General features: G+C 30.6%; 1 protein-coding gene and 1 long non-coding RNA gene across 12 annotated transcripts in view; one reads left to right on the top strand and one right to left on the bottom strand.

The window, feature by feature from the left end:
* The window catches only part of LOC127734162 (protein jagged-1b-like), a 124033-nt gene that overhangs the window by 91139 nt on the left and 19792 nt on the right, over positions 1-13102 (bottom strand). Inside the window, exon 1 of one of the 11 annotated variants that reach the window (XM_052243889.1) lies at positions 9908-9926. The exons of the other annotated variants lie outside the window; for them this stretch is intronic. The gene's annotated coding sequence lies outside the window, so the exon portion shown is untranslated. Of the gene's footprint in view, positions 1-9907; positions 9927-13102 lie in introns of those variants that run through there. 11 annotated transcript variants of the gene reach the window in all.
* Positions 135-5608, top strand: LOC127734172 (uncharacterized). The gene is made up of 3 exons (XR_007997455.1): positions 135-1003; positions 4177-4256; positions 5062-5608. It is a non-coding gene; the product is annotated as an uncharacterized LOC127734172 (long non-coding RNA).

Raw genomic sequence — 13102 nt, 5'->3', positions numbered from 1 at the left:
GTGCACTTGAAGAAAAAAATCAAGACATGGCTCGACTACATTAAATTCATATGTATTTTTAATTTCAATATATTACAATCTTAAACGTATTTTGTTGTACACATTTTTTATCGTTCTTGGATATGATGCAAAAATAAACTAGAGGTGGGAAAGATGTTGGAAAATTTCTCATATATAATAAATGTAGTGAACTTTATTTGTTAACATTGACAATCAAATCAAATGAAACTTTTTATTTGACAAAACACTTATAATATATAGGACATTGCGTAATCCTAGTGTAAAACATAAGCAACTTGACAAATAATTAAAAAAAAAACAATACCCAACAATTTAAATCAATAAATGATATGCAATAATCACAAGTCTAATTTATTTTTTAATGGATAAATAACTTGAAAAAATAATCTTTTTGCAAAAAAAAAAGGAAAAATAGTTTGTGTGTGCATTACTTCTGCAAAAGAGACATTTTCAATTCAAGTCTTTAGATTACTTTTAGTGTACTCGTGTGAACAATTAAAAGCCGGTGTAGAGATGAGAACAAATTTATATACTTTAGGTCCTTTTTGGTTTGATCTGCTATTCAGCATTTGCATTAGATTTTAGGTAATCAAATATTTTTTTTTTTTTAAATAAATCTTTTATTGCACATTTCTCTGCTATTTTTAAAACTTACACTACTCACAGCATTCAGTCGGGTATCCCTGTAAATTAGTTACTGTTTAACCAGGTAGATTATACAGTAAAATTTATATCTATTAAATATGGTTAGTTATACAATGAATACGTTGATTTTAACAATTTGTTTTTGAAGTCTTTATTATATTAAGTAATTACGGAAGTTGTACTATCTATTGTCCGATATTGTTTATAGTTTAATCGTTGACCTTAACCTTGATCAAAATATTTCACGTGAAAGTTGAGATGATCGGATGATTAAAGAATACCACGGCACGTGTATTGATGATGAGAGCAGAAGGATCTTATCTAAGTATTTCTAATGGTGAGTTATGGAAATATTTCCATCGCTTTTTAATAAATTTATAGAAAGAATCATAATTTATTCTTGAATATCAAGGATTTTTCCGGTCAGTAGACAGTACAGGGTCAATGTTCAATAAGTTCGTTGTACAGGTAAACATTGATGATCATTGATCATTTATCACATTTTTAAAAACACACACATGAAACTTAAAATTTCGCAGTTGTTTACATTTCATATAGGTTATTTTACGTAATATACAGTATATAATGATACTGAAAAAAAGAACATATACACATGATACAATATAAACATGGTTATTATATATTTTTATAAACATCATTCAAAAATCTGCTTGTTTTTTTATCAAGAAGTTTCATACTTTCAAAGTATTGTTTAAATTCTAACTTAAAAATTCTACAGACATCAACATTATGTTGTTTATACTCTGATGCATATGTAGATTTATGAAAAGAGAACATTAATACAGTGAGAAACAGATTTATGTCATAGTATGTTTTATCATATATTTTGTAGCCAAGTATTAGATTTTTATAGGTGATTATCTGTGTCCCCATTCTTATTTTATTAAGGAGTACTTTGACCTTTTTCCAAAAAGTTTGAAAGTATTTGCAAGTAATGAAAAAGTGTTCATAGTTTTCTAACTGATTGCAAATATGGCACTGGTCATCGTTTTTCTGTTTCCAGATATACAATAGCTGTTTACAAGGAAGGATAAAGTGAAGTAACTTCCACCTGAATACTTTTAATTTATTAACTTGTAAGCTATAAAATATAAAGTTAAGCATTTTATATAGATAACTTGACGAATCTAATTTAAAATGTATTTTCCATTTTAGAAAGCCAATTGGTGTTTCTTCCTCTATATTACATGAATTAATGCTTTTATATATTTCTTTTGATGGAAGGTTTTCAATGCAGATCAGTTTTGTACTATTTTGTGTTTTTATGTATATCTTTTTATTTGTTTTAACTTGAGTGTAGCACGATTTATCTGATTTCATTTCCATTTGCCACTCTTTTGGTATTGCATGTTTTATTTTAGATAGTTCTGATATCCAATTATATTTAATGGTCAATTTATCTAATATTATCTTTTGTGAAATTTTCCTGCTTTGTCGATTTTATCATTAATAAATAGTATCCCGTTTGTTATCCAATGTGAAAAGATTAAGCATTTGTTTTGAAATTTTATATGTTTATTGCCCCAAATGTATTGTTGTCTTATATTAACAAAAGTTGTACTGTTATTTTTGTTTGAGATATTTTTTAATTTAAACCAACTTTTAACTATTTCTAAGTAGAAAAGAGGGAGTGATTTACTAAGGTTTGGGATTGCTTTTATGCTACCTGGATTCATGTTGAATAAAGAAAAGTTTTCTCCAAATGTATTAAAAAAGAAAAGGGGAATAACTTTCCAGTTTGCAAAGTGTTTTGATGTTAATCGTTTGACCCAGGATAATTGTATAGCTGATAGGAAATTGTCAATATTAATCATTTTGAGGCCTCCTTCCAAGTAATCTTTACATAAAGTTATCCGTTTAACTTTTTCTTTTTTATTACCCCAAATGAAGTTGTAAATCAGTTTTTTAAATTCATTCAAAAATTCTTTCGATATAGTTGTAACTGATGCCAAGAAAGTTTAATTTGGTAGGATAAGAGATTTAATTACTGTTATTCTACCTATCATTGTGAGATTTCTTCTGTTCCAGTTATTGATTGCATCTTGAGATTTTTTTAAAATTATTTCTGTATTTAATCTGTCACATTCATCTTTTTTAAGTCCAAAATATACCCCTAGGCTTTAAATAGGTTCTTTATTCCAGTTTATATTTTCATATTTATCTTTAGAACTTTTTAGTTTGCCTAGCCATATGCCTTCTGTTTTCGATCGGTTAAGTTTAAGACCTGAGAGTGTTCCAAATATTTCAATCAAGTTTAAAGCATAGCTTATTTCCTGCTTGCATTTTAAAAAAAGAGTAGTGTCATCTGCTAATTGTGAGATTTTCAAACTATGTGTTTTAGAGTCTAATTTGATTTGAAATCCCTTAATATCAGTATCTTGCCTTATTCTGCATGCAGGAATTTCTACTGCTATAGTGAAAATTAGAGAACTGCATGGACATCCTTGTCGTATCCCACGAGATACATTACAAGTTTCTGAAATCCAACCGTTATTTAGCATACAGCCTTTAATATCCTTATATAATGTTTTAACCCATTTAATGAATGAGTTTGGGAGACCAAATTTTATAAGGGCTTCATACATAAAGCTCCATTCTAATGAATCAAAAGCTTTTGAAAAATCAATAAAAAGTAATGCACCATCAATATGAAAGGTTTCAGCATAATCTATAATGTCTTGGATTTGGCGTATATTAAAACCAATATATCTATTTTTGATATTAACATTTTGATCGCTGTGAATTATTTTCAACAGTATTGGTTTTAAACGTTGGGCTATTGCATATGCAATGAATTTTGTATCTACATTTAATAGCGTAATTGGTCTATAGTTATCTAGTGACAAAGGGACTTTTTTTTGTAAATTAAGGATATTATACCTATATTTTGTATGGTTGTTAGTTCTCCTTCTTCATAGCATTTATTAAAAATTTCAACTGTAAATTCTTTTAAATTACTCCAAAAAGTGCGATAAAATTCTACACTTAGCCCATCTATTCCTGGCGATTTATTTAATTTCATATTAAATATTGCCTTAGTGCATTCTTCTACTGTTAAGGGGCCTCCCAAGGAATCACTTTCTACTTCAGATAGTTTGTGATCAATGTTGGTCTCATTTATATAATTTTTAATATCTTTTAAATTCGGAGAAGTGCTTTTATATAAATTTTCATAGTATGATTTTTCTATGTTTAAAATTTCTGCGTGTTCTGTAACTATTTTCCCTTGTTTATCTTTTAGCGCTGTAATGCTCTTTTTTGTTTGTCCTGATTTTTCAAGGCCCAGGAAGAATTTAGTATTTTTCTCTCCTTCTTCTAACCATTGTACTCGAGATCTTATTTGTGCACCTTTAACTTTATTTGAATAGAGGTGTTCAAGTTCATTTTCAATGGTTTTAATTTCTTTTTTCATAATTGGGCTTTCATTTGTTTTTTCATTTAATTTTCTTTATTTTATTTCTAAATTTTTTATATCATTTTTATTTTCAGATGATCTTTGTTTGCAGTAAATAAGAGTTGTGGTTCTTACCTCTGATTTAAACATATCCCACAGTGTTTTTAAATTTTTGGTGAGTATTTGTATTTTATAGTTTTCGATTAATTTATTTATGAGGTCAATATAATTTTGCTCTTTAAGTATACTATTGTTTATTTATTAAAGTAAAAATATTGTCATTTATTTCTATGTTTATCAAAATTATTCTGCCTTCAGTATCTTTTATCTCGTTTATTGTTTTAAATTTTAAATTATTTTTTACATAGATTGAGACCCCTCTTGATTGTGTGTTACCATGACTATGAAACATTTTACCATCAAACTCATTATTTGTTGTTTGTTCATATTTTTCTATAAAATGTGACTCTTGAATGAAAAGAATATTTCATTTTTGATTTTTTGTCCATAGTTGTAATCTTTCTCTTTTTCCTTTTTGGCCTAAACCTTGACAGTTTAGTGATTTTATATGAAGATTTTCAACCATTGTTAAATTTAAAGTTTAAATGTGTTGTTGACATAAGTGCAAAAAGAAGATATATTTGTTTCACCTCATATTCACTACATATTTTCATTAGTTGTTTGATTTTATGGTTACTATAAAAACATTGGTACATGATTATTTGTGAAATAAGTACATATAGTAAACAAAATATAAACACAAACTTGACAATGTACATAAACATAAATAAAATATAACGACACAAACATATATAAGCATGCATACATGTAGTTAAGCACATAATTTTATTGATTTGTTCATATATATTAGATTTTGCAGTTGCTTTTTTTACATTTTTGGAGACTATATATATATATTGAGAAAACAGATATATTTTATTTATATCATGTATAATAATTTCATGGTTATTTATTTTTAGGTCTGATATTTTGACAGTAGGCTGTAATTGTTGGACTATATACATGGTGAAAAGTGTAGGAATTTACAGTAAATATAGAAACAATCGAAATGTTTATAGTTCGCAGAAACGGTACTTGTATATTTCTATGGAGGAACATTTTGGCAAATAATGTGTGGCTTGCAGAGGATAGAGGGATGGTTTTTACCATATGGATTAAATAGGACTTTTGAAGTATTCCTAATATGTGGATTAAATAAGATATCCAAATGCCTTTTACGTGAAATGAAAAAGGGCAGTGTAATAATTCTAATATATGTGGATTGAGACTGATGGATAATTTGTTATAAAGCAAGCATATATTCAGAAAAATTGATTTTGGATATATGTGGATTAATGAATTGGTATTCATCAAGGATATTTTCTTTTTATCTTTATTTCTACTTCGAGCGGCCAGTGTGTTTTTTTTTAAACAGTTCAACTTCAAGTATATGTATAATTATTATGTTTATTGTATTATGATTCTTAATATGAGTAATATGCATCATAATAAATTTTATTACCAATACAGCTTTCCATATATATTTTTTTAAACCTGAGAAAGTTATTTTTGTGATTGTTTTATCACAACTTGACTTGTTCCTACATGTATTTGTTATTTGTTGAAAAGCATATTCAGAACAGAGACATTTATATAGTGTTTTTACGAAATTCAATAATGGGGTCATTTGAAAATCATCTTTTTTTAAAATATACGTATTAGATACAATACAAAGGTAACAAAGAAACAGGCCGGTAACAACCGTTGCCGGATAGTTTTTCTGCCAAGTAGTCAGGTCAAGGTCCGAGGCGATAGCCGAGGACCTTGACCTGACTACAAGTGCAGACAAACTATACGGCAGGTTGTTTCCGGCCTGTTTTTAGTTACCTTTGTTTTGTATCTGACTTGTACGACGTTTCAAGAAGGAAGAAGTACATTTTGCATTTAGAAGAGGTAGCAAAACTAAAGATATTAGAAACTTAAATGGCCATATACCAGTTAATGTAAGTTACAGTTTAAACTCAATTTTTTTTTCTCACTTCCCTTCAGCCGAGAGTTTTTTTTCTCAAAAAATTCAAGAATCTAATAACTTTATAAAAAGAACCATTTCAAGTTAAAGGTGAATGTTATACACATTTGAGAATTTTTGAAATGCAACTTCCCAAGTAAGTAATGTATAAAAAAAAGATTTCAGAGGTAAGCAAGATACTGACCTTTAGATTTTTATTGGGGGAAAGGGGGGGGGGGGGTAAAATAAATTTAAAATAAACAGGCTTCATCCTTTATTTGGTGAAAGAATGCAGGATGCGCCATTCCAGCCCCCCCCCCCCCCCTCAATTCCCCCTAAAAAATTCGTAAAAATCGTACGTTTGCCGCCAAATATATGAATTCAATATATATGAATTTAATAACAATATAAGTGTATCAAAATAATGAATTTCCTATCTCATTAGTGAATGAAATGTTATGAAAAAATGGATTTTGTCTTGTTATTAGATACATATAGGCATATATTTTGGATTAAAAAAAAAGTTCATGTTGATAGGTTTTTATATGTCTCTGATTGTATTGATCAGGATTAAACACGTGTCATTATATGATCCAATCAGAGCTTACCGTCCAAAATTGATGACATAAGTTGAATGATTTTCTTCCAGATTTGCTGCCTATTTGAACATGTATTACACGGACACTTTTTATTTATAGGATCAATCGTGCATTGGTGAGTTGATAGGGATTTTATCTTTTGATTAGATTTGATTTTTTATATAATTATATATTTCCTGTCTTTTTTATTGAAGTATACACGTTGGTACCAGCATTTCTTTCAGCAGTGTCCATAATACTATTCATGTCCATATATTGAAGAAAAAAAAACATTTACGGACCGACCATTTAGCTTCAAAATGGGGTGTGTTCTTTTTTGAGTAAGAAAATTATTTAGTTTTTCAACTATATAATATATTATATATTTTTTCTCATAAAATTTGGGATCAAAATGTCTTTTTAGGAAAAAACCATAACCCACCTTTTGAAGTTAAATGGTCAATCCCTTAGTGTATTAATATGAATAGTTACTGGAATTGTTTGAAAAAAAATATAGTTATTGATGCTAACGTAAATATTTTAAATAAAAAGACAGAAAATATGTCGGTGAAACAAAAAGTTCAAATCTAATTGAAATTTAAAGTGCCCTTGAACTCACTGATCTTGCACGAGTGATTCTATTCATAAAAAGTGTCTGTGTAACAACTAAAAAGTGTCCGTGTATCATCTAAAAAGTGTCCGTGTAACACCCGTTAATGTACTGTTTTTCTATAGCTCTGCTGGGGGCAAAGTCGTACAAAGTTTTATACACAATTTATTACATGTATATACATTTTCATTCATATTTATTGAAATACTATTTTCAAGGTGTATATAATCTGAAATTATATCACACTTTGACTTATTTTTTTTTGTATTTTTTTCCTGGCTAAAAAGAGGTATATACAAACAAATAAAAAATATAATACAGTATTTACAATGATTCATAGTTGTATTTTATTTTTGGACGCTTATGTGTTTTCGGATCGTTATGTGTTATCATATGTCTTTGGTTTTGTTGAGCCACTCTCACGGTCATGCAGTGTATCAGTTGGTGTGGTGGCAGATCTTTTTGCTGATTTCTGCTGAGGGGTTGTTCCAAGATATTTATCGAGTGGACCGTGAGTTGTTCCATGTGATTTGGATGCTTTTTTCTTTTTCTTTTTTTTTTCAATTTTTGTTCAGGAGATTGTTGTGCAGGTATGTCTGACTTCAATTCAGATGAGTTTTGTTCCTGTACATGTATGTTGTTTGTATCTTTTGGAAAATCAGTTTTTTACTGGTTTCTTCAGTATGTGGTGTATCTAACAGATTTTCGGTTAATTGTGATAAAACAATCTCCTCACCTTTCTCAGATTCATCTTCACTTGTTTCATCTGACTCTTCTGACGATACTTCTGAGTCAACTTGACTGTTCTCATTAAACTCAGCTGTGCAGTCCTTAGAAATGTGCCCATTTGCACCACATGTCTTGCATTTCCAGTCATTGTTACAGTCTGTTTTTTTTTATCTTTTAGCAGGCATTTGGTACATTCAATTTCTGTGTTGTTCTGATTTATTTGACCCTTATAGAAAATGTGTCCACGATATTTGCCAATTTTGACGTTTCTTGGAATTGTGTGGAGAAAGGGTTCACAATAAAAGATTCGGTCACCTGTTTGACAGTTTGTCACGAGCCCATCAATTCTTAATCTCTCTCTGTGGTAGTTGAGTACTTCGAGGTGCCAATTTTGTAGGTACCTTACCAATTGCCCATCATCAGCGGATAGTGGATTATTTTTTATTCTAATTCTAACTGTGGTTGGGCTTTCTTTTTCAACGTATTTTGGATTTCTTGGGTATACCTCAATGCGCTTTTTCCTAACTGTTATCGAATTAACCACAAGACTTTCTCGGTCTTCCTCACTGTCTGGGTAAATCCGCCATACCCCTCCAATGACTCTCTGAAGACCATTTAGGTAGTTAGCTGGTATGGTAAGATCAATACATTTGAATAATTCGGTATGTGTAAGATAATTGTTTTTATCAGGTTTTGAGCTACCGAAAATGTCTGATTCTAAAATGAATACAGGCTTGACGTTGAATATTTCACCATCAGGGTCTGCTTTATCTTTATAAATGTTGTTGTGTTTAAGTGCTAAGACATAGGAGCCCGCCATTTTGTCACTGGCCGGATTTTCACTATTTTGACCACTCATGGTTGCAAAGTAGAAAACTGTTGTGTTTTGATCTATAACTGATGTTAATTGTTGTTTTGTTTATTGCTTAAATAGATAGAGTGACTCTCACATCTGTGCATTGATATTAATTGTTGTGTTATTTCCCGGAGTTTGGAAAACCGTGGTCAGCCATTCAAATATGTTAGCTTCGATCATCACTAAAGAAACATTTATTATCGAAATGCGAATCTTGTGATTTACAATTGTTTCCGTGTATCGATTATTATAGGATTAAACGCCTTTCGGACTTTATTTATTTGTGAGTGAACTAGTCGAGTTTATACACCAATAAATTCCATGAAAAGGGCGTTTAATCCTTATAATTCTTTAAAATTGGAGGGGAGGAATTCATTTTTTTACAAGTGTAACCTCTATCAACCGTAAATTGTATATTTGTGTCATTGAATTGGCCTGGCGCATTAATATATTTGTTAACGCAAAAATATGTACTCCTTGAAATTTGAAATCTAATAAAAAAAAAAATTAATACAAAAACTCTTATTATCATATCATTCAAATGAATGTTTTGTGTTTATTATTTAATTTAACGATTAACGCGAAGTGAAAATAAATTTGTTTAACATCGAGCCAGATTGTGTTATTTTCGCCGCTATCTTGTTTACATTGAATACAAAAAGAAGTTCTGTCAAAGTCGTCTGCAAATTATATGAAAATTATACGGTATTCATTTCTAAAGACTACCTTTAAACAGGTTAATAGTTTGCTATGTTAGGCTGAACAAAGACTTACAATAATTATAGAAATAGTTTTTATCTTCGAGAAACCCTGTTCTTAAAAATCTAAATATATCAGATTTACCTTTTCGTGAAAGCAATAGCAAATATATAATTGTAACCGCATTATACTAATAAAATAATTGTGAAACTCCTAACGAAGAATCAACCATATCCGAGCTGGTACAGGTAAAAAAGACGAGAGGTCTCGTAGTTAAGGGCACTGCATACAGAAAATTGTCGGTTAATTGAAGTTGGGAAGGACAATAATTCAAATGAATACATACATGAAGATGTGGTATGAGTGCAAATGAGACAAGTCTCCATCTAAGTCCTAATTTGTAAAAGTAAACCAATATATGTCAAAGTACGGTCTTCATCACGGAACCTTAGCTCACACTGAATAGCAAGCTATAAAGGGCCCCAAAAATCACTAGTGTAAAACCATTTAAACAGGAAAACCAACGGTCTTATCTATATATATATATATATATATAAATAAATTGGAAACAACGTTTAAACCTATGATTGCGTTGGATAAAAACCGCAATTTTTATACGAGTGCATGCAAAACAAATTTCTTGGTAGAGGGGTCTAAATACAGCACAAACAACATTTTCCAAAAGACCAAAAAAGTGAAAAAGTATATTTTAACAAAACAAATTTGACTAGCAGGTCGAACAACGGATGTTCTTAAACCCTGCTGACTGTCATTTGCGATTGCCAAATAAACGGATCACCAGATTTAACAAACTGGATCTTAACTATTAATTGAATACCAAACAGAAAACAATGACCTTGCGGAAAAGATGGTGTACCGTAAACAAAAGGTGCAAAAATTAGTACACCATATCCGGATTTCGACAATTAATGTCTCTTTAGTGATGTTAGGAATCGAAACGGTATTTTGAAGGCCATATAATTTCCCTCAGTTTAGGATAGACTCTTGAAAGGAGTAGGTCCGGTAAGGGCCGATTTTGGCCTCAAATTTCAGGTTCATCTAACGAATGATTTTGTACACTTTTTAAACACTTAAGTGTCTATTTCAGTTGATTCAATTAGTTTATGTGAAAGATTTTAACTGATTGAGTCATTAAAAACGCTCCGATTACAGCTTAAATATGAAAAATCTATCAAATATGCCAAAAGATGTCACTTTTCAGATGGTTTTTGTCAAAAATGAAAGTGGCCGCATCCGTGTTCATCCTCAACTTTTATATATGTTATGTGTTATCATCAAATACAACTTACATTTCAATATTAAGAATGAACACAAATGCGGCCACTTTCATTTAAGACGGAAATCGTCTAAAATTTAACTAAAATACTAAAATTGTGAAGATTTCAGTAACTTAGCATGACTTAATGATGCTAGTACCCGATATATGTGCATTGTATTGTCATAAAACAGCCCATATTTATGTAGCAGAAGCATTCTACTTTCCAATAAATAACTAAAAGTTTACATTTTAACAATTTTGTAAAACTGCTATATTTTGGGGCCAAAAAGGGGTCTTACTGGACCTACTCCTTTGAAGAGTCGAAATAGGATGAACGGATCATATAAACCCGAAGGCAAATATAATACAAGCCCAAACGAAAAAATATAAACAAGTCTAAATTGAAAACAACTTTTAAACCTATGATTGAGTTGGATAAAAAACCGCAATTTTTATACGTGTGCATGCAAAACAAATTTCTTGGTAGAGGGTTCTAAATACAGCACAAACAACATTTTCCAAAAGAACAAAAAAGTGAAAAAGTATATTTTAACAAAACGCATTTGGCTAGCAGGTCGAACAACGGATGTTCTTAAACCCTGCTGACTGCCATTTGCGATTGTCAAATAAACGGATCACCAGATGTAACAAAATGGATCTTAACTATTAATTTAATACCAAACAGGAAACAATAAACTTGCGGAAAAGATGGTATACCGCAAACAAAAGGTGCACAAATAGTACAGCATATCCGGATTTCGACAATTAATGTCTCTTCAGTGATGTTAGGAATCGAAACGGTATTTGGAAGGCCATATAATTTACCTCAATTTAGGATAGACTTTTGAATTTTGAAGAGTCGATATAGGATGAACGGATCATATAAACCCGAAGGCAAATATAATACAAGCCCAAACGAAAAAATATAAACAAGTCTAAATTGAAAACAACGTTCAAACCTATGATTGCGTTGGATAAAAACCGCAATTTTTATACGTGTGCATGCAAAACAAATTTCTTGGTAGAGGTGTCTAAATACAGCACAAACAACATTTTCCAAAAGACTAAAAAAGTGAAAAAGTATATTTTAAGAAAACGCATTTGACTAGCAGGTCGAACAACGGATGTTCTTAATCCCTGCTGACTGCCATTTTCGATTGCCAAATAAACGGATCACCAGATGTAACAAAATTGATCTGTACTATTAATTTAATACCAAACAGAAAACAATAAACTTGCGGAAAAGATGGTATACCGCAAAAAAAAAATATATATATATATAGAAGTCTATAAAAGGGACCAACCAGCAAATTTAATATGTACCGGATCGTCTAGAATAGACAATACTGTGCAGATAAGGAAAAAAATATATCAATCTAAAGATATGCACAACGGTACTAAAATAAGATGGTAATATACGAAGATGATGATATAAATCGTGTTGACAAATATTTTGGCTTAACAAGTAGCCTTCGTCAGTGTCAATAATTTTAACAATACTAATTGTACGTGTAAAATAGCTCAGTAATACAGGTAAGTTTTGGTCTATTGATTTAATCCAAAATCTTGAACATCATAATATAAAACAAAACTCGATACTCAAATATACGTGACTGTGTATATTTATATCCCAAATGCGGTTAAAGTCATCAAGTTTGTGACCTGACTGACTGAAATGCTGCGAAACTTGGAGAAGTGGTTTCTTAAAGACATCACTCCTATGGCCATTGAGTCGTTTGTGGAAAGGCTGCTTTGACTCACCAACATATTGGAGGCCACAAACCGAACATTGTTAAATGTAAATAACATTCATACTTTTGCAGGTTAAATTGCAAAATATCCTATAGTTATTTTCGGTTGCCTTACTGTGAAAAGTTGATGAGTGATGCATCTGTAGGCAGCATTTGTAGCGTTTTTCATCTCACGAACGACATTTTCCAGAAGTACTTCTATTATCAGACACTTCAGCCCGCACCATCTGGTTCCGCAGACTATTGGGTTGCCTAAAAGCTATCATGGGAGGCTCCGGAAAAATCTTTGATAGTTTGGAATTCTTTTCAACTGTTTTCCAATGCTCACGAATGACACCGAAGCTGTTTTTGAGAGATGGGTGGTAAGTAAGAACACATGGAGTCCTTTTATTTTTATTTTTATCTTTGTATTCTAACAGTTTACTCCTTGGGATAGTTTCTGCTTTCTGAAAACATTTTTTGATGGTTCTGTGTTTGTAGCCCCTTCACTTCAAGCGGGTTTCGAGTTGAC

This window comes from Mytilus californianus, unplaced genomic scaffold (assembly GCF_021869535.1).
Source record: "Mytilus californianus isolate M0D057914Y unplaced genomic scaffold, xbMytCali1.0.p SCAF_3, whole genome shotgun sequence".
NCBI classification, from domain to species: domain Eukaryota; kingdom Metazoa; phylum Mollusca; class Bivalvia; order Mytilida; family Mytilidae; genus Mytilus; species Mytilus californianus.
Note: the sequence above shows the minus strand (reverse complement) of the source record. Positions and strands in the feature narration are given on the sequence as shown.